Source organism: Talpa occidentalis, unplaced genomic scaffold, assembly GCF_014898055.3.
Source record: "Talpa occidentalis isolate TD23 unplaced genomic scaffold, MPIMG_talOcc4v2.1 talOcc4.7, whole genome shotgun sequence".
In the NCBI taxonomy this organism is placed as follows: Eukaryota; Metazoa; Chordata; class Mammalia; order Eulipotyphla; family Talpidae; genus Talpa; species Talpa occidentalis.
Window position 1 is genome coordinate 59,341,528 of NW_023605083.1, and position 21,072 is coordinate 59,362,599.

Sequence of the window (21,072 nt, forward strand, 5' to 3'; positions counted from 1 at the left end):
TTGACTTTTCTCTTCTGATCTTTGGTAGCCATCTTCTACCATGAAGGAAAGCATTTCCTCTCCTGCTTCAGACTCTCAATAATGCTCTCTCCCATGCAAATGAAAGTCAGCAATGACCATGCTACTGCCCCCTGCTGATAGCTCCCATACTTATTAATCCAACCCACCTTTTAAGTCCTCATTCTGCAGATGAACTGACAAAAGCCATTTTAAATGAAAATTGAGAATTACAGTAAAACACAACCTCGGGGCCTCCCCGGTGGCGCAGCGGTTGAGCGCTGGTTTGTGGGGCTGCCCGCGGCCTCTGCAGCGCCGGTTCGATCCCCGGCTGCTCCCCGGCCACCAGAGGAGGGTCCCACATGGCGTGCAGACCTCTCCTGCCGCCCGCTGCTCCCCTCAGCAGTGTGCTTCGGTCCTTCTGCCTGCTCTGCTCCCCGCTCTGGCTCTGGTGGGTTCTCTCGCCCTCCCGCGCTTCTGACTGTGCCCAGTGCTTGTATAAATAAATAAAAATTAAAAAAAAATAAATCTTTAAAAAAAAAAAACACACAACCTCGGCCTGATCACCACCCATTGAATCCATCTATATGTGCTACAGTAGAAAAGATCAAGTGATGACTTAGTGTAACCACGTTGATTAAATGTCAGGACTCTGAAATGAATCCCATTTCTACTTTCTGTGTCCTTGGCAAGCCATTTCTTCTTTCCAAGCCTCAGCGTTATAATCTGTGTAAAAAGATGGTTTGGCCAGAAGGCCCCTAAGGTCCCCTTTAGATTTCAAGTTCTGTGGATCTACGGATCTACTGTAAAGTTGCCCATTATTAACTCATAACATTTGTGTGTCACAGTTTCACCCAGCTATTAGCAGTATAATCACAACTTTGAACTTAGCAGATAATTGGGGGTTCTTAAAGAAACCCAACCAACATTTCTTTCTTCTCTCTCTACTTTTTCATTTGACCTTCTAGTCCCCCAAATTTTAATGATTTAAGGAAAAGGAGATGCTACTTTCTAGCCTGAATGACAGTGAGGAATACTGTGAATGTCATGACAACCCCTGTCCTCGGTTGATCCACTCCAAATTTGCAGATGCAAGAGCTTCAGATAGTTACCCCAATGACTGGATGCTTATCCAAACCAAACCTCCAAGTCCTTGGATGTGGGCCTTTCTTTTATACAGGAATAAATTAAGACTTGCTCTTTCTTTTCCTCTCAAAAGGTCTTGGAAATTTAGGGGTAAAACCAATCATAAATGCAAGTCGACATGCTCTCACACACAGTACACATTTATACAGATGTTCATTCATGGCTCAATGTCTACTGCACCCGCATCATAAGCTCATGCGTACTTATAGAATATCAAGAAGAGGCCAGTCTTCTGGAATATGAGGATGTTAATTTAAAAGCAGCTATGAGGATAATGCCTCCATGAGGCTGCCGATTTGATGCAATAATGGCTTTGGCTAGAGTGACCCACTGCATGGTTTTGCCCATGATCTGATCACAAAGAGTTGTCTTTATTTATATTCTGTGTTTAATGAGAGAAGACAGCTTGGCAGAGTTAGAGAGAAGGGATTTAATTACCACATATCTTTAAATGCTAACAGCTTTTAAGAATTATTTCTATATTACATGCTATATTTAAGAGAGAGTGAGGGGATTGGATTCCAAGGAAATGAAAATGAGGAGAGAAATAAGCAAGAGAACAGTAGGGAGCTCTAGCCTTGATGATTCTGAAACAATTTAAATTCTCACTTCTATTATGCTCTGAAAGTACCAGTTCATCTTCCAAAAGTTTCCATTCATTATATTCCAGAGTATGATGTAATCCAAAGTCTAAACAATATGTTGATTCTATCTCTATTTACACATTTATTCATTCATTCAATAAATATGCTTAGAGTGTATTCTGTCCAAGGCTCTATATTAAGCATTGTGGGAAGTATAAAGATATATAAGTCATAGCTTCAGCCTTTATGATCTAATTATCTAATGGGTAAAGAAAATAGATTTACATATGACTCTAATATATCACACTGCATTGATTAGTAAAGAATTAATTAAAGAAGAAGCATGAGGATATATAGGCGTGGAATCCCAGGATAAGAGAATGGTATGAACAAAGATGCAGAGACAAAAGTTCAAGGCTGTTTTAGGAGATGACTGAATCAGTGTAGTGGGACATTAAAAGAATGGAAGGGCAAACTATTGGAAAGGCTAAGCATTTATAAATAGCTTTAAGTCTCACACTTACAAGTCTGACCTTGATTCTACTAAAAATGGGAACTCAGTGATGATTTGGAACAGGAGTGATATAAACTGTGTGTTGCTTTCGGAACACTCATCTCAAAGTTGGGTTCAGGACTGAGTGGCGTCAAGACAACTTGAGGCCATGGTGATTAGTTACATGTTTCTTTCAATCAATTCAGTGCAAGATAATAATGACCTCACTTAGGTAGGTAAAGATAAGAAGGCAAAAATAATTAAAAACTGCAAGAACAAATGTGGAGGAATGAAGGAGAAAGGAGTTATTGAAGACTCTGGAATTTTAAACGTGAATGACAAAAACCATTTCTATCCATTGAGGGATAACCAGTATATAAGAGATAATAGCTACTCAATTTAAAAAAAAATCTATTCGATTTTGAACACTTAAAGAGTCATAAATTATTTCTCACTGTGCCTGTGAGAAACCTCCTTTTGCAAACTGAGTTTTGAATGGTGAATCAGTAAAATCTGGTGATCACCTTTTCATTGTTTATAAATCCATCTGAATTCCAAACAAGAGGGCCTCCCCAGTGGCGCAGCGGTTGAGCGCTGGGTTGCGAAGCTGCCTGCAGCCCCTGCAGCGCCTGTTTGATCCCTGGCTGCTCCCCGGCCACCAGAGGAGGGTCCCACATGGCGCGCAGACCTCTCCTGCCGCCCGCTGCTCCCCTCAGCAGTGCACTTCGGTCCTTCTGCCTGCTCTGCTCCCCGCTCTGGCTCTGGTGAATTCTCTCACCCTCCCACGCTTCTGACTGTACCCAGTGCTTGTATAAATAAATAAATAAATCCTTAAAAAAAAAAAGTGAATTCCAAACAAGAAAGAAAATAGAAGCACTTCATGTTTTCTTTGTCTAATCACCAATAAAGCTGATTACCCGACACCCATTGCTTCTATTGCCTTACCCACGTTGCTGACTGTGATCAAAGCTGAGTACAAAATGAATCCATGAAGTGTGTTCCATCTTTGCTTCCCAAGACTACAAGCAATAATAGAACAATAATCTACAACTGCAGAAAATGAACCCAGTCTGGATTGAGAAGCCATTAACATCAAACTCAGTAAAGGACTTTCTATTATCAGCAATCATGAAAACAGATTTCTCACCAAGGAAATGGTGCCTTCTCTTAAGAGCTCACACATTGTCCAGGTTAGTTTGATCAAGTGGCACAGAACTGGCAAGAGACTGAAATGGAGGCAAAAACCAAGTTTCTATGGTAAAGAAAATCTGAGATGCAAAGGAGATTAAAGATTAACTTTGCAAGTAGAAATAAGGAAGGGGCTTAAGCTTGAAATATGTTTGCTTATGTTCTTATTCCATTCCAGTGCCCAATTTCCTAATGATAAGAAATGGTGGGGGGGTGAGGAGGGAAGAATATGAGGGGAATATTTGGCAGAGCTCTGTCTCCATTCTTTAACCTTGCCCTGTGATAGTCTTTGGGGGCTAGTTCTTAACCCACTGTCCACTGGGAGAGAAGGGTCTTAGAACAAACCCAAGAAGGGTAAGAACCCCTTCTCACTTTCTGGCTTCTCTTCAGCAAATAGGATTCTGTTAGGGTCAGAACCCATATCCTCCAATCACAACACAGCTTTGCTCAGATGTCGTAGTCCAGTGATGATGCCAAAAGAACCACAAGGGCCCCAGAGGATGAGTGGAACCCACTCTTTCCATAGCTTTCCAATAGCATTCAGGAGGTTTGCTTGCAACTGGATGGGTAATGTACCTGAGCAATGATTCAAGCCACTTCAAAGAAATTAATATTCATGTTTATTAACATCATAATTGGAGAATTAGTCCCTAATTCCATTTATCCAACATAGATAAGAACACTGGTGATGAGTTACAAGATGTACAACTCACACTTGCATCTTAGTTGGTGGTGGAGAAAGCACTTACACAGTCACTGCCAGCACATCCTCACTAACCGACACATAAGTTCTCTGTTAATGTTATTTCCATTTACAGGGGAGGAAACCTGAGGCTCAGTGATGTTAAATGTTGGACCAAAGATCTCAGAGTTATTAAGAAACAGAAATAGGACTTTAACCCCAATCTTCTGAGTCTGAGTCTGTGGATTTTTTTTTTCTCAGTTGTCCCACACAATAATTAGAGGTCATGTGCATACATTGGTACATGGACCAAATCTAAAATCCACATAGTCTCTCATTGTCCCAAATATACTCTCAATACTAGGTACTAGGTAAGTTCCACTGGAGAAAAAAATCAGTGAGTCTGTTTTATTGGCATGATGTTGTCAAAATGCTGACTGGGGCTATTAAGGGCTACAAATTTCCACCTTGATTGACTATCTTGTCAGTAAGCTATTTACGTATTCATTCCATATAAAACTGATATTTACTAATATTCTAGACATGATGCTAAAACACCCACATATTTTTTTTTTGTTTCTGTAATTTAGGTCAAATAATTTAACCAAGTTGTAAATGGTAAATCCTTCTTTTGTGTGTTTATTTGCTAGTGTGATAAAACCACTTTGGATTAGTGAAACTCTCCTTGCTTCTTGTCAGGAGAAAAAAAAAACTTGACGATATATTTCTGTCAGAGGGGTTCCTCCTCATTTTTCAGGTTGTGTTCGTCCTCTATGACCCACTTATTAAGATACTTTGGAAAGGAGACTTTGCCCTCTGTAGATGGCCTTATTAATTGCTATTACAAGGAACTGATTTATGGGCACAAAACCCTTTGTGGGTGTTGGAGAATGGCATTCCACAATAGAAAATGAAAACAGACTAATCAATAATTATGCTGAGGCTCCAGCTTTAAAGCTGCCCTTGAAGGTGTATACCATGGATTCCCGCATGTTTCAAGAACAGTCCCTTCTGCCAGCTTGGAACCCTGTGGAAAGGAGAGTAAATATTGTCTTTAGACATGGCACAAGGACCAAATGACATTGCCAGGAGATCAATAATGAGATATCACTGAGAACTTACTGGGTGGAGGAGGAGGGAGTCTGGGCACAGGTGGGAAGATGGAACTTTCTTCTTTTGATCTTCGTTGGAAGCACCAGACTTGGAGTTGGAAGATCTGGGTTCCAGCCCTGTATCTATCCCTTATCAGTGGAGTAAACTTGGACAAGTTATTAATACATAAACTGTCTGAGCCTCAGTTTCCTCCTACATAAAATGGGGACAGCCATACAATGTGGAGATTATATCAGATAGTCAAAATTCTTTATATTCCATGAAATGCTAAGGAAAAAACTTTTACATAGTCTTAACTCTAGCTTTTATCCCAAGTCTTCTGTTCATGGGACTATAAGTTGGGCGGGGACAGGACCATGTGATATATAATGTCTTCTCTGTCTCATAGCAGAGGAACCTGCACAGTGTAGGCAACAATTAAGTTTCTGCTAAGGAATAGTGGGCATTTACCATCTCTGTCTTCTGCTTGTTTGACGCTTTACCTGTTCTTAATTACCCCCAGACCCCACAGTTGCTTTATAAGGAAGTGAGATATAGGGCTGCTTTGGAAAAAGTGCTTTTTACACCCCCTTTCTCTACTTTGCCTTTTCTCTAGGCTGGTCAGAGAGCTGTCTTGAGCTCGCTGGTTAAGACCTCTGAGTATAGAATATTGACTGCCTACCAGATAGCTAAATGCCAACCCTCTGGCCTAAAGGTGGCTATTACAATTTCTAAAATAAGTGAAAATCCTGACCAAATGAGACTAGAGTTTAGCCTGGCTGAATTTTGAAGCAACTGACATCTAGAAAGGAAGGAACAGGAAGACCCACCATGAGCCCATGTCAATAGTCCTAGTGTGAGAAGGCTCAAAGAATTTGGCCCACAGCTCGAGCTGCCGCTGTGGTGAGACTCTGTCTAATTTTAGAAATATTAAATAACTGATAATGACATGACCTTGTTAAAGAACCATGTTGGGGGGGAAAAAGAGAGGGATGCTGATAAAAATAACATACAATCTCCCAGCTGAAGGTTCCAGGTAGAATGTGGGTTCATATCTGTAACGTAGGCTCCCTATGTGGAGACACCCTAAATCGCTGCCAAGTGTGTCAAGACTACGGCTCACATGTGTCCTGGAAGACATCCATTTTTAAGCACCAGCCTTTTAGCATCCTTAAGATGTGAGAGAAGATAGAAGCACTGGGGAAATACAGAGAAATGGGACAAAGTCCTTGCTACTAAGCAGCTTTAAGTCTAGTCACCAGCCTAGTAGCAACTGCAAAACATTATAATTTTAATATAAGGGGCTGCGGTGCTGGGCACAGACCCTAGCCCAGGGAAAGCAGCCCGCGTATTGTCTGAGAACGTCTATAATGTTGCCGCTGGCATCTGATCAAACAGGAATCTGAAATGCAAAACCTGAACAACGCCAGCAGGCCCCACTCTGAGAGGACAGAGAAATGGAAGATGTGGCAAGCCTGGAGTGTGGACAGAACCCCAGACAAAGTCCCCATTCTGCCCCACCCCGCGGATATGCACCTCGATGGCTTGGCTACCTCGAGGATCATTAAATGCTTTTAGCAAAGCTGTCTCCTAGGAGTAACCAGCTTTGAAAGCCAAATTGAAAAAGGTCCATCTGATCATGTAATTGGAGAGAAAGTAGGATCGGTGCCATGATAACACATTAGAGGCATTTGGAGATGAAAGAAAGAGGTGGTCTAATAATTAGCAGGGGCCTGAGAGTGAGGGCTTCTGAGATGTGGTGTTTCTGGAGGCAACAACGGACTCATTTAATATTAGATGCCATCAGTCCCTCCCCATATGACTCTAAACACAGCCAGAACTTGCTGAACATACCTTTGCTAAATCACATCTGAATTTCTTCATATCTACAAAACTTTCACCAAACAGTTTAGAATAATGATTCTCAACAGGGGGTGGATTTGCCCTCCAGGGGACATTTGGCAACGTCTGGAGGAGACATTTTTGATTGTCACAAATGAGGAGAGATTTTTCCCTGGCATCCAATGAGTAAAGGCCAGGGATTCTGTTAAATATCCTATAATGTAAGACACAACAAAGAATTATTCAGCCCAAATGTCAATAGTACCGAGGTTGAGAAACCCGGCTTTCGAATAATGGATGTCTTCTGACCTTTCATCCTTTATAGGCTTATTTCATTTTATCTTATCTTATTTTCTATTCTATTCGATTTTATTCTGTTTAATACCTTGAAAGGCAACACCCACTTAAAACTAAAAGAAACAGTTTACCTTATCATTACAGTGTTGGAAAAGTCCCTGCAATTAAGACTGCATGCCTGTGGTGTTTATTCATTTCCAGGAGGGGGTCTTAACGAATGGAGAACTTGGAGAGGGGAAATCAGAGTCAAAGAGTGGGAGCTCTCATTTTGTTCCTGCGTTTGAAGCTACCAAAGGACTCACCAGACACTTTTGGGACCTCCCAACCTGAAACAACACTTTAGAAACACCAAAATGTGAGGACCCCTGGTTTCCTGTTTGCCGGGAGTGGAGGGGACCACACTTCTATCGGAAAAGGTTTTCCCAAATGTGCACCAGATGATGCACTTGCCTCACTGCCTGATGCCTTCTATGTGCCCCCCACTAAGCCTGCTCCTCAATCTGGCTCCCACCCATCTCCAACAGCCCCAACGCCTGGATCTTCCTAACTCCCACGCTTCACCCAGGTCACACTGAATGTCCTGTCTCCTCTGCGACATCGTGCTCCTGTCACACTCCCTTTATTGTTTTTGTCTCCTTTGCTTTGCAAGAGCCTCCTCTCTGCTTTTCATTAGGACCCAGGGCAGCCCTTGGGTTCCTAACAAGCTTTCCACCACTATTTGGGAAAGGAATAGAAAAAAAGTAGAGAGGAGGACAGGAGAAAAGAAAGCAAAGAGAAGGATGGAGGGAAGAAAGCAGAATGGGCGGGAGGGAAGGGATAGGAGAAGGGTAAAGGAAGAGAGGAGGAAGAGGAGAGAAAGAAGAGATGTACCCCTGTCCCCTGCTCAGAGAAGATCTCTCAGACTCAAGTCAAATCCCTGCGTTAGCTCTTTGCAAGAACCACATAGCTCTACCTCATGCCATTCACCACACTGGAGATTTTAGATGTATTTACAAAATTATTTGCTATGACTGTGTTGTAGGTTCCGTGAGGTCAGCCTCTGTTTTCACTCACTCTTGAAATGTCAGTACACATGTGCCTATGCAGAGAATTTGCTAAAGAAACGAAAAGGTGGGCAGATTGGCGAGCAATGCCTTGCCAGCAGCTGATTCCATTATTAAAAAATCAGCCTCTGTTTTTTTGCCAATTTTTTTTTTTTTTAGGAAACATGTCTAGATACTTAGATTTGGTCTTTGTGCTTCCACCTGAATGTATGCCTATTAAACTTCTGCTTTTAGGTAGACCTGTTCTAAAGCATCCAAGACAGTGGCATACACATTCTCACTTTAAAAATCAATCCCAGGAGCAATTTATTACAGGGAAATTTCCTGGACTCCAAGAAGCACCTTGAAGTCAGGAGATGATTAATTTGATATAACTGAAGAGCTGCAAACATCTGCTCCCCGTTGACATCTGCCTCTCATTAAGTTCCAGCCCTTCGTCTCCCTCTGCATTGGGGGGCTGGCTTGTGTGTTGATCTGGTAACTCTAATTATATGGTAAGCCCGGTGCTCCAGGCCCTTGTGCCAGCCACCTGGTGGGGGCTCAATAAAAACTTGTTCTATTGCATTGTACTCCAGATCCACCCTGAGCACTTTGTAAGTCCTCCGTCACTCCTAAATAATAGAAATAAAAAAATAGTAATGAGGTTGGCGAACACATTTTCATCTTGAAGTCCTGGTTAAGGCTGCATCTGGATAAAATCAAACCCTTGCTTGATTCAAATAAACAAATCAACTCCATGAAAAGTCTTCTAAATCTATTATTTTGGCATCAGGTCTTATAATAGCCTTTAAATTGCTATCTCTTACTCCATTATCCCTTTCCCACGATGATTCCACAACCAATGTAATTGTCCTAAATATGGCTCTGATATTGAGCCACCCTATTCAGAAGCCTCAGAGGTTCTACTTTGCCTGTGAGGTGGAACCACCCCCCACCCCCAACCTTGACTTCTAAGCCCTTAGTTACTGGGACTAAACCTAACCTCAGTCCCAGCATGAACAGCCTGTCTGTGTTACTTAGTGAGTCTTTCTCACCTCCCAGTTCTCTGTGTGCTCTCCTGCTTTCACAGTTTAGCTTATGTAACATGTGCACAGCCCAGGTACACAGAGCACCATCTTGATACACTTTTGTGTCAAAGAACATCTGTCCAGGCCTAACTATGAGTACAATTAAGTCAATCTTCACAGCAATCTTTCATAAAAACACTAAAAGGGAGAACATGCTTATAATACATACAAAAATATCCTAAGACCTATCTTTGTTGTCAACAGAGCCGTGTTTTAGAGCAACCATTCCTTTTCTCATTTTTCCCTATACATCAAGGCTGACACAAAGTTCTCCCTTTCCTGACTCTAAGCTTCTTTTGAGCCTACATTCAGGTTCTTTTGGCTCCCTTCCTAACTAAACTCTTCACTTCTACACCCTTTCGGCCAGCCTGGCTTCTTTTGCAAAGAGCTGCAGAGCTTACCCAACAAATCCTTCCTCACTGGAAGCTAGACTAAGGGAAGACTGGAAAAATAGTCTTTAATATAGTTTGTCTTATTCCTGTCAGACTGACCACATGCACTTGGAATGGAATGCCCTTTGCCCCTTTCTAGCCATCAACACCCCCACTTGATCACTAAAACCCAGAAGGAACGGTCCCTCCTCCCTGAAGCATTCCACCCCACCCCCAACCCCTACTGAGAGAAACTTGCACATTTGTCTTTCAGTGTAAATATGTCATTTTTACTTTTGAAAAACTGGGACCCAAGATTATCTGGCAAACCCCATTTATGCTTCAATACTCACCTAAATATCCCTTCCTAGTGTGGTGTGGTCTTCTCTTTAAAGCTGCAGAAACCAGTACTAACTTGACACTGCACCATGAAATTCAGTGGGTGACTTTGTCCATTTGAGTTGCCATAGCAGAGAACCATGAAGTAGGAACTGTAAACCACAGAAGTGTATTTCTCACAGCTCTGAACACTGAAAAGTACAAAACCCAAGCTCTGACAGATTGTTTGCGTGTTTCCTGGTTCATAGATGACTGTCCTCTCACTGTGCCCTCATAGGGAGGAAGAAGCAAGCGAGCTTTCTGGGGTCTCTTTCTTTTATTTTTCTAAAAGATTTTATTTATGCATACAAAACTGGGGTACAGGCCAGAGGCCCAGGAGGGTGAGAGAATTCACCAGAGACAGAGCGGGGAGCAGAACAGGCAGACTGACAGAAAACACTGCTGAGGGGAACAGTGGGCAAGACAGCAGAGGTCTGCCGTGCCATGTGGGTATCTCCCTGGCCAGCTGGGAATCGAACTGGTGCTACAGAGGCTGCGGACAGCTTCACAGCGCTGCGCTCAACCCACTATGCCACTAGGGGGGCTCCCTCTGGGGTCCCTTTTTTTTATACATTATGTACATCATTTTTCATTTTTGCACAATGTATGCATTTTCATCTTGGTTATAGTCCCCATACAATTCCCACCCCCTTCTTTTGATCCTACTCCCTCCTCCCCGCCCCCCACCCCCGTAGTGTGTCTCTGGTTTATAGTCGCTTGTAGATTTTGATCATTCATGAGGGCTCTCATCACCTCTCAAACATCCCACCTCCTAATACCATCCATTGGGAATTAGGTTTCAACATATGTATTCAGCAAATATTCAGCTTATAATAGTGACTTACTGGCTTATCTATGTAGCCTCTTCTTACACCAAATAGACATGTTAACATCTTGGAAACAGAATCTCTGATTTATCTCATATTCCTAAACAGACCCAACTATTTGGTCAAAAGTCTGTTCTTAGATCAAGAGAGTACAGTGACATGTTTGCTAGTTTGTGCATTACCCTCAGTCCCCAGCACTGTGCCTACCTCATACTGGGAGCTCAGAAGGTGTATCTGGAAGTGAATCGAGCATCTCTGAAACTTTTAGTTTGATTGGATTTCCTTTTCTTGATGTAACCTTGTCTGCATGGTGGTCTAAAAATGTTTTCAAAGGGAAAAAAAGAAACCGGTGGAGGGAAAACAAAGGATTAAAAGTAACTGGTTTGACCAGTTTCTTTCCCTCTGGATGCACAGCCAAGCTTGGAGCTTTGTCTGAGGAAATCACACTCTCAGGCAAAAGCTAATAGACTGAGTGTGGGTCCTTCTTCTGCAACCGGCAAGGCTGTGAGACCTTTCATTTCTGTATTAGAATATTCTGTTGTACTAGGCTCATGTGACTCCTTTGGTTAATGGCGACAGAAAATGTGACTCCAGGGCCACATAACTGAGAATACTACTGGCCTAGAAGCTGGAACAGATTGATACGATTGGCAAACTGCACCTAGCCTGCTCTTTGTAAGAGGGGAAGAAAATACAGTCATTAAACTTAATCACTCTTATACATGATGCAATTAATCTCCAGCACCCCTGGACTGCTCTCCAGGCCTCATAACTTACACTCAAGCCACAGAGATGGGTCTATTGACTAATGTTTCTATGTAAGAAAGGAGTCTACACACCATTCACTAGTACTTTTGAAATTCAGTCCTCCTATGGAACTGGGCATTACAGGAAGGAGGATAGGTAACTTCGGAGTTGGAAGGGACGGTCAGGGTTGAGGCAGCAGAGGGACAGCAGATGCTGTTGGTTGCCTGTGCATGTTCTTAGATTTAGTCCCAGGGGACATGTCAGGAACCCATTCCCTTTGACAGTCATTGGTTTAAATGGCAACATGAAGGCAATTCACTTCAATGAAGGATGAGGAAAAAATCTGCTGGAAATTGTGAGAAAGTTCTCCTTTTCAACAAATGAGACACATAGGAAAATCTGAAAATCAGTTAACTATCTCATACTTGGCTGTGATACCTATAACTATAGCAATCAGCACACAATGGAGACAAAGAATTCATCTGAGGACAAAGATGGCAAAGGTGAAAGATCAAATGTCCCTGGATTCTTGATGCCATGGTGCTGCTGTATAGCCAAACCTGGAGGCCTCTGATCTTTGGATTTCTTGTAATGTGCAATAATCTATTCCTTTATTGTGTGAGTCACTTAAAATTAGTTTTCTTCTGTTACTTGGGGTCAAAATAATCTTAATATATTTGGCTTATTGGATTGGCTGAAACTTTTGGAAAAAATAATTTTTTAAAGCATAGCTCTTATGCACGCTGCACCCTCAGTGTCAACAGCATCACTGATCTTCACTCTCAATGGTGTAGCCTGTGGCTTTAGTGGTTTAGGTCCACCCTTAACTATTGACTCTATATGGCTCCTTGATGCCATGCCCAAACTCCATACCACCCTTCCCCCTTTCCTTAAACTTGTAGAACACTTGCTTGCTGAGCCAGGCCCCTGACTCTTCTAGCAGGAAGGGTATCTGGACCAGATGCAGAGAGGCAAACTGATTTTTTTTCCATGTCCATCTGTTCCATGTCTTCAGTTTCTGAACACAGCCAGAACTTGCTTAGTCTTTTAGTGAATTAAAAGGACAAGTTACCTGACCTCCAAGTGACTTCAAGATCTAAATAACCATCCTTCAAACAACCATCCAAGTATTCCTATAGAATGCATCAATTGATTTTTTTAATTTGTTCTGCATTTGGTTAATCTAATTAATGAAGTCCATGCCTTCAGCTAAGCATTGGGGATCAAAAACAATGAGTTTTTTCATCCATTCTAAGTGTAATGAGTGCCTATTTTGTGATAGCCTAACACTAGGGATAAAGTGATGGGAAAAATACATGGAACTTGCCCATATGGACCTTCCATGGTATGATAAAAACACTTATCATATATTCATCCAAAAACTAGATGAAAGAGAGTAGAGCAAGAGAGAACATTCTAGATAAATACACTGAGGCAGAACGGGGGGTTGGGGGGGTGGGTAGTGCAATTCAAAAAAATCAAAGACCAGTATGACTGGAGCACAAGGAACAAGGGGGGAAACTGTTTGAAGTCATGACTAGATAGGCAAAGGCTTGATCATAAAGTGAATGCCCATGAAAGAGTTTGAACTTTTTCTGAAAGGTTTGGATGAGACATTGGAAACTTTTAAGCAGGATAGTAAACAGACCAGACTGTAGCTGGAAGGGTCAATCCTGGAGTCAGGAAGACTGGTAGAAAAATGAATTTGAAATGAGGGAAGACTTAGCCAAGGTCATGGAGAAGAGCAACAGAGAAGAGAAAATGTGTAAGAATGTCAAGTTGGTAAGATCAGCAGAAAACAATCACCAGCATGCCCTTGGCAGAGGAGAAGAGGGAAAGGATGATAAGGGGAAGATGATTTCCAAGTTTCAGGAGTCAGTTTGAGGAGCAGAATGAGAACACGTTTAGTTAGCAACATATTGTGTCCAAGGTAGAAGAGTTCCCAAGTTAGACATGAAGCTAGATAAGTCTGAAGAGTAAGAGAAAAATCTGGGTGGGAAAAATACTTTGGGATTTCATCACAAATAGGTGGTATGAAGACATGGAAATGGCACCAGAGAAAGGCCATAATGCGGAAGGAGGTGACCTAATAGAGCTCCTCAAGGACAATCTCCGTTTGTGGGGCTTTGGGCATGACTGACTAAAGGAGTCCCTAAGATAGATGAGCATGGCACAACAAAATAAGAAGTTGTTAATACAACACTAAGTCCTCCTGCATTTAAAATGATATCTTCATAATACCACAACTTTACATATATAAAATGATGGTTTTAAATTACTAAAATTTGGCAAAATGTTAATAAGATGCCTGAGTTCAGTTATGATTTTTGAAAGTCTGCTTGTTCTGTTGGTGGGCTGGTAATGTGCAAATGAGGGATAAAAAAAAGTCATACACACTTCGTGAGTTGTTGTTATGAATGTATCCCATGAAATTTATTTTCTTGTATTCATTTCAACAAAATCACTAATTATGTTGTTATAATAGTCTCATAAAATTCATGCTCTTTTCATAGTATTGCCAAAATAGAAAACCGAGATAGTAGCAACCAGAAATGTCAAAAAAAAAAATGTTAAAGTCATACATACTTCAATTCAGAAATGAACCATTACTTTTATATATTATTTTGATATGTAGATACACATATAGACATGGATTCATATATGGATATATAGACAGACATGGAATAGAGAGTGAATATATTATCACATATCTATATTAATATATATTCATATATAGAAAATACTTAAACTTCATTTTCTTTTCGAGTAAGTAGTATCTAGGCCAATAGAGCAATATAAAGATTCAGTATCATATTTCACACTCATTACATCTAAACCTACATATAATACAAACTTAAGAGCAATAAGAGTTAATGTTAAAAAATTTCCCCCTACTTCTATGTGACACAATTGTAAATGCCACATAAATTCATGAATATTTCTATAACTCTGACTTGGGAACTGAAGAAAAGGAAGAAAATGGATACTTGGCACTTTGGAAAAATGATGCTTCATTACATGGGACTACAGTGCATTCATTTTATCAGAGAAGAAAGACTTGACACATTAATTAATTTGTCTTTTCTCTTATTTAAGCACTTTGCCATTCAAACCCTTGCTCTACTCCAAAGCAGTGTTCATCTTTGGTTTCTGTAGCAGCATAACCCACACACCTTTACGGGACTTGAACTTACAGATCTGTGTTTAGAAGACATGGGCCAAAAATGTAGAGAAGTTCCCTAGAGCCTGAACATCGTTAAATAGATAGAACCATTGTTCAAGGTTCTAAGTCACACTGTGTCTGTGCTGAGCACTGGATCCCAAATGGGAGAGGTGCATTTGTGTTCCTCAGCAATTTATTGGTGGGGTTGGGGGAGGGAAGGATGTTGTTCAGAACAGGGTTCTCTATTGCTCAGTCTAAAGAAAAGTACTGTCTGAAAAGCATTAAAAGCTAAAAAAGGGATTAAGGAAGAAAAGTTCATGAAGGAGTTAGAAGTGGGATAATCAGAGAAAAAAGAAAAAAAACAATAGAAATCAAGAAAACACAGGCTTCCAAAGACATTTTTAAAAAGTAGGACATCTGGGGCCTCCCCGGTGGCGCAGCGGTTGAGCGCTGGGTTGCGAAGCTGCCCGCGGCCTCTGCGGCGCCGGTTGGATCCCGGCTGCTTCCCAGCCACTAGAGGAGGGTCCCGCATGGCGCGCAGACCTCTCCTGCCGCCCGCTGCTCCCCTCAGCAGTGTACTTCAGTCCTTCTGCCTGTTCTGCTCCCCGCTCTGGCTCTGGTGAATTCTCTCACCCTCCTGCGCTTCTGACTGTACCCAGTGCATGTATAAACAAAACAAACAAACAAACAAACAAACAAAGAAAACATGCCTCTATAAAAAAAAAAAAAAAGTAGGACATCTGATAGAATGTGAAATATCCATACAGTTGAATATTATTTTGCAATGAAAAGGAACAAAGTACAGAAACACATTATGATATAGATGAACCTCAAAAACTAAATGAAATAAACCAGTTACTAAAGACCCCATATGGGAGGGTACCATGCATAAGTGGCATTCACTATAGTCAAATAGTTCACTATAGTCAAATAGTCAAATAGTCAAATAGTTCACTATAGTCAAATCCACAGAGACAGAAAATAGCTTAGTGGTTGAAGGAAGGGGTCAGAGTTGGAGGAAATGAAGTGACTGGAAAAGAATAGGATTTCTTTTCCAGGTGATGAAATGTCTAAATGTGGATTATAACAATGATCACAGCTCTATGAAATCCTAAAAGCCATTTAATTATACACTTTCAGAGGTAAACTTTTTGATACGTAAACTATATCTCAACAAAGCAATTTTTTTTAAAGATTTATTTATTTATGCATACAAGAGCTGGGGCATAGGCCAGAGATGAAGGGCAGGGGTTGAGGGTGAGATGATCCACCAGAGACAGAGTGGGGAACAGAACAGCTAGATTGACTGAAATATGCCTTGAAATTTCACTTTAAGATCGTGAGTGCAGAATTTATGGGACTGCTGAGGGGAGCAGTGGGCAAGACAGGAGAGGTCTGCCTCGCCACGTGGGTCTCTCCCTGGCCAGCCAGGGATCGAACTTGTATTGCAGAGGCTGTGGATTGCTTCACAGTACGGTGCTTAACCCCTTGTGCCACCAGGGAGGCCCAACGAAGCTATTTTTTAAGAGTTAAAGGAAATAGCAAGAGATACCCACTACATTTAAGATTGCACCATTCCTTGTCTGATCCACCAAACATTGCCAACCTTACTGTGGAGAATCAAATCTTAGGAGTTTTCAGATGTTGAAGAATAAACAGTCTTTCCCGGTGACTTGTCCACTGCCATTGTCAAAAACATAAATTTATCTTCTAGTCTTTGCAAAACAAGAGATGAGATAGAGGGACCAGTTCGTAATAAAGGCCTTTCACATGAAGGTAAACTTGAAAACAGAGAACATTTATGCAAAAATCCATTTGCTGTGTCAGTGATTTTCAGCATTTCACCCTGCTGTTATTGTAGATAATTGAGTAAAAGCTTTTCCTTCCCTACATCAAGCATCAGTTTCCCACTGATCCTCTTAGAAATTCAGTCTTGAGATTTCACTTTAAGATCGTGAGTGCAGAGTTTATGGGAAATGCGTGTGTGTTTGGATAAATGGAACTATTTCCTTTTCTTAAGGCAAATACTCAGAATAACTGGGCGAAGACAGAAGAGGGTTGGGATAAAAATCTCCACATTTATTAATCGGAGTCAAGGCTATCTCATTTTTGGTAATCTTCCATATAGACAAACTATATGTCTAGCTTACAAAGTCACATCTTTCCTACCCAGCCAATTATTCAGCATTCATGTAAATTCAAGATACTATATGTAATGTATTTCTGTTGCTCATGTTTTTAATGCACACATTACTTGTAAAGTCCATAAACTGGCTAATGTCCACAATCTGGCTAACATATAGCATTGAATTTATACCTTTGAAGAACTTATTTCTTAAAACTGTAAATTGAGGTTATGAAACCTACAGGTAAGAAATATGTAGTGGGGACATTAATAACTCATGGGAGGATCTTCTTGATTTCACCATAACATATCCAGATAATTAGCATTTTTTACAGTGTTCATGAAGTCACCACACATTACTTTGATGATTATGAATAAGGAGAGGGGCTATTACTATTGTTCCATTCTTTAGATTGGTAAACCAAGGCAGGTCAAACCATTGAGGGGCTGGGGTAGATCTCTGATGAAGATTTCCAGAACACTAAGTCTTTAACATTCACTCATGTCTAATTACTGGGCACCTGTCTTCCCTTCTAAACTTCATGGAAGCAGGGACCCGCACAGCATCTGGCACACAGTATGGGCTCAATAACCATTAGCTGAATTGAGCTTATCCAGTACTCAGGCAGTAAGGCACAGAGACAAGGTGCCAGATCACATATCCATTTAAAGTCTAGTGTCTGTATTTACCTATTATTACCTTTAATACAGGAAAAAAAAAAAGATTGTAAGTGAGACTTTAAAGGTGTGTTTACTTATATAACCAAGCCACCACCTGTGTGGAGCAGCTGTTTGGCATATAGCTCAGTGGCCGCCTAGCTTGGTGTTTATTTAACCTCAGGGGGTCACACAGCTCTGTGGTCATTAACCTCGGTGGTTAGGAGACAGGGGACTGTGGAATCTGGTCTTTACCCCAAACTTTACTCTACCCTCTCCTAGTGTCTTCTAGTACATCACTGAACCTTCTTAAACTTCAGTTTCCTCACATACAAAATAGAGATTAAAATAAAAATGTCTCAGGATATTTGTGATGAGTAAATGAAATGCAGCCTATAAACCATGCAGCACACTGCTTAGCACATAGAAAGCATTTGATGTCTGTCTTATCATCACCATGATCTTTGCCATCATCCCTATTATGTGTCCCTAACGAGGAAAGCAAAAACCTCTTGGGTTGAACACAGAACTGTCAACAGCAGAAAAGGCAATTTGCTGATAACCAATACTTGATTTGGAGATGGAAAAGCTCTTACTCAATTTTCTATAATAGATAAGTACATGTTAGCTCGATCATTTCTTTCATAGGACACTACAGACAACAGAGGTAGGAATGTCATCTCCAGCCTCCTAGGGAGTTCATTGACTCGCCAGCTAAGAATCTGGAAAGACCTAGCATAGTCCCCTCTAATTCTTTTCCCATCCCTAAGTCATTTAATCCACTCATCCCACCTCTGTTGCAATGTGCAATATTTTTTCTTGGCAACTGCAATCCTACTACATCCTTGTAAGAAAGGAAATTCCTAAATCCCTTTGCAACTCGGGGAAGCATGTTCTTTCATATGCAGATGCATTTCCCCCTTTACCTTTACGGTAGGTGGTGTTATTTTTTATTTCAACTGCTTGTGAACACAAAGATTCTTAATATCTGTGCCCTAAAGAACTACGTAACCTTCTTCATGGACCTCTTCCCCAGAACCTTCTCCTTCTCCCCCTTTCTCTGCTGCCTCCTGCTCCTTTCAGACATATGTATAACAAATCCATCCTGCAGGTTAGGATGTCACGACACCATTAAAATCCCTCCACTCTCACCATATAACAGAATCTAATCATAGGATAACATCCATCATATTAACTGATAGGTGAGAAGCAACATATCAAGAGCTCCTAACGACACTCGCGGGGAGGAGATTATATAGGGCATTTATACCAGGGGACGGGATTCTCGGGGACCACCTTAGAATCCTACTATCACAGGCATCTACCACCTGCCAAGCAAGTGCTCAGCAGGAGGGATACAAAAAAGAATGTGAGTGTGTTCTTTCCTTTCAGAGAGTTAGAACTTGAATGATAATCATCCCTACCTCATAGGGCTCCATGAATAGGATTTTATAGGGAGGAAATACATGAAAAATGTTTATCACAGTGTCTGACACATGAAAATTATTGTTCAGAAAGGTTAGTTATTATTATCAAATAATTGGAACACAGTCTGCTAAGAGTTGGATTGAAGTTCTGGACAAGGCATATGTTAAGAGGAGGAATGCTCAGTTATTGAGGTAGAAATGGCTTCAAAAAATTGAAGCCACTTGACCTCAGCCTTCTCAAAAACCTATCAGATTGGCCAGAGTAAACCCAATTTTTTTAATACCTGAAAACTGAGACTCACTCCAGGAATTTCTACAATGTCACACAGCTAGTGAGAGAGGAAGGCAAGTTTCACCACCAGATCTCCTGATTGATATGTCTGAGCTTCACCGTGTGTGTGTGTGTGTGTGTGTGTGTGTGTGTGTGTGTGTGTGTGTGTGTGTGTGTACAGTAACAAGCAGACCATTTTAGCCATAGTGAGGAATGTGGGGGGAACACATGGAAAATAGTCTTGGGCAGATAGTATGGGTTTTTATCACTGAAACTCAGGAAAGGAAATTTAAAATGAAATCAAACAAAAAGGCAGATGCGTTGGACAGGAGAATTACCTAATATCTAATCAGAATGTTATTTTAGGAAGACTGTCCTGGCCTTGGTGGGAAAATTGCATTATAAGGGAACAAGAAAGTGCATGATGGGGCGTGAGCCAAGGAAGCTGCACTGGTACCTCAGAGGAGAGGCAATCAAAACTAGAAACTGGAGCAGTGGAGAGGAGTCATTAGGAGTCATGCTGGAAGTGGAAATGAGTGATAAGCAGGGGGTGAACAAAAGACTTGGTGATATTGAACTCCCTCCTCAGAACTCTCCAAACTTTCCCCCTCTAGGCCACCTTCCATCTTCTGTGCCCCCCAAATCTGGACCACCCACGCTGTTAGCAGCACACCCACCCCGTGCTTACATGCCGGTGTGTTTGTTCTTTCTGTTTTCTTCCCAGGAAGTACTCCTCATGGTCTGCCTTTCTGGCAAGATCTTGGTCTTCCCTTCGTGCCCATTTTAAGTGCAATCAATTTCAAAGAATCATACAGTATCCTTTGCTTTCCCAAAAGAGTCTGATCTCTAGCTCCTCCAAACATGTAGAAACCTGCACTTTCCTGCTTAGCTCTTTGGTATGTAGAGTGATCTCTAATTGATTTCAACTCCATACAAGGCAGACCTTTCCCACAATTAGAGCCCTCTGCCTGCCTATGATGAGATGAGCTGCCTGTGAAGTGGGGAACTGGATTTCACTCAAGTTCACATGAAACTCAGTAATTGTCAAGGAATTGAAGTGAATCCCGAAGCCGACTGTGGAGACTTTAACATCTAGTGGGAACACAGGACTGGGAAATCTTTGAGATGCTGTATCACTCGAGATACTGGATTACCTCTAGCAATGTAATGTTCGTTCAATAAGCATCTTCTGAGCGCCTGCTTTTGGACTTGAATAGAAAGTGCCAAGTCAGATGCCCACTGTGGACATGGAGTAGGTGAGGTGAGGAAGTGGGGTGAGCCCTGGGTTTCACAGACATGTTCTCTTTAAAGCCAGTACTCACTCCTGGGCCTCCCTGGTGGTACAGGGGTTAAAGACACAGTACTCTCAAGCAGTCACCAGCCATTGCAGCACGAGTTCGATCCCCAGCCAGGATGCTGACCCATATGGCATAGCAGACCTCTCCTATGGCGCTGCTCCCCTCAGCAGTGTATTTCAGTCAATCTGCTTGTTCTGCTCCCCACTGTCTCTGGTGAATCCTCTCACCCCCAGCACAGTCTGGCCTACAACCAAGTTCTTGTATGCATAAATAAATAAATAAATAAATAATCTTTAAAAATATAAAATAAAAATAAAACCAGAACTCACTCCTCAGGTCCCATCTACTGTTGCTGAGTCAGAAGGGGAAGTTCAGCA

At 41.5% G+C, this 21,072-nt stretch overlaps 1 long non-coding RNA gene across 2 annotated transcripts in view; it reads right to left on the bottom strand.

Moving 5' to 3' along the window:
* Positions 1-21,072, bottom strand: part of LOC119231132 (uncharacterized) — a 76,057-nt gene that overhangs the window by 14,000 nt on the left and 40,985 nt on the right. The window contains exons 4-5 of one of the 2 annotated variants that reach the window (XR_008549571.1): positions 10,156-10,293; positions 8,756-8,975 (exon numbers count right to left, since the gene is read on the bottom strand). This is a non-coding gene — a long non-coding RNA (uncharacterized LOC119231132). Of the gene's footprint in view, positions 1-8,755; positions 8,976-10,155; positions 10,294-21,072 lie in introns of those variants that run through there. The other variant, XR_005121872.2, reaches the window with a different exon arrangement.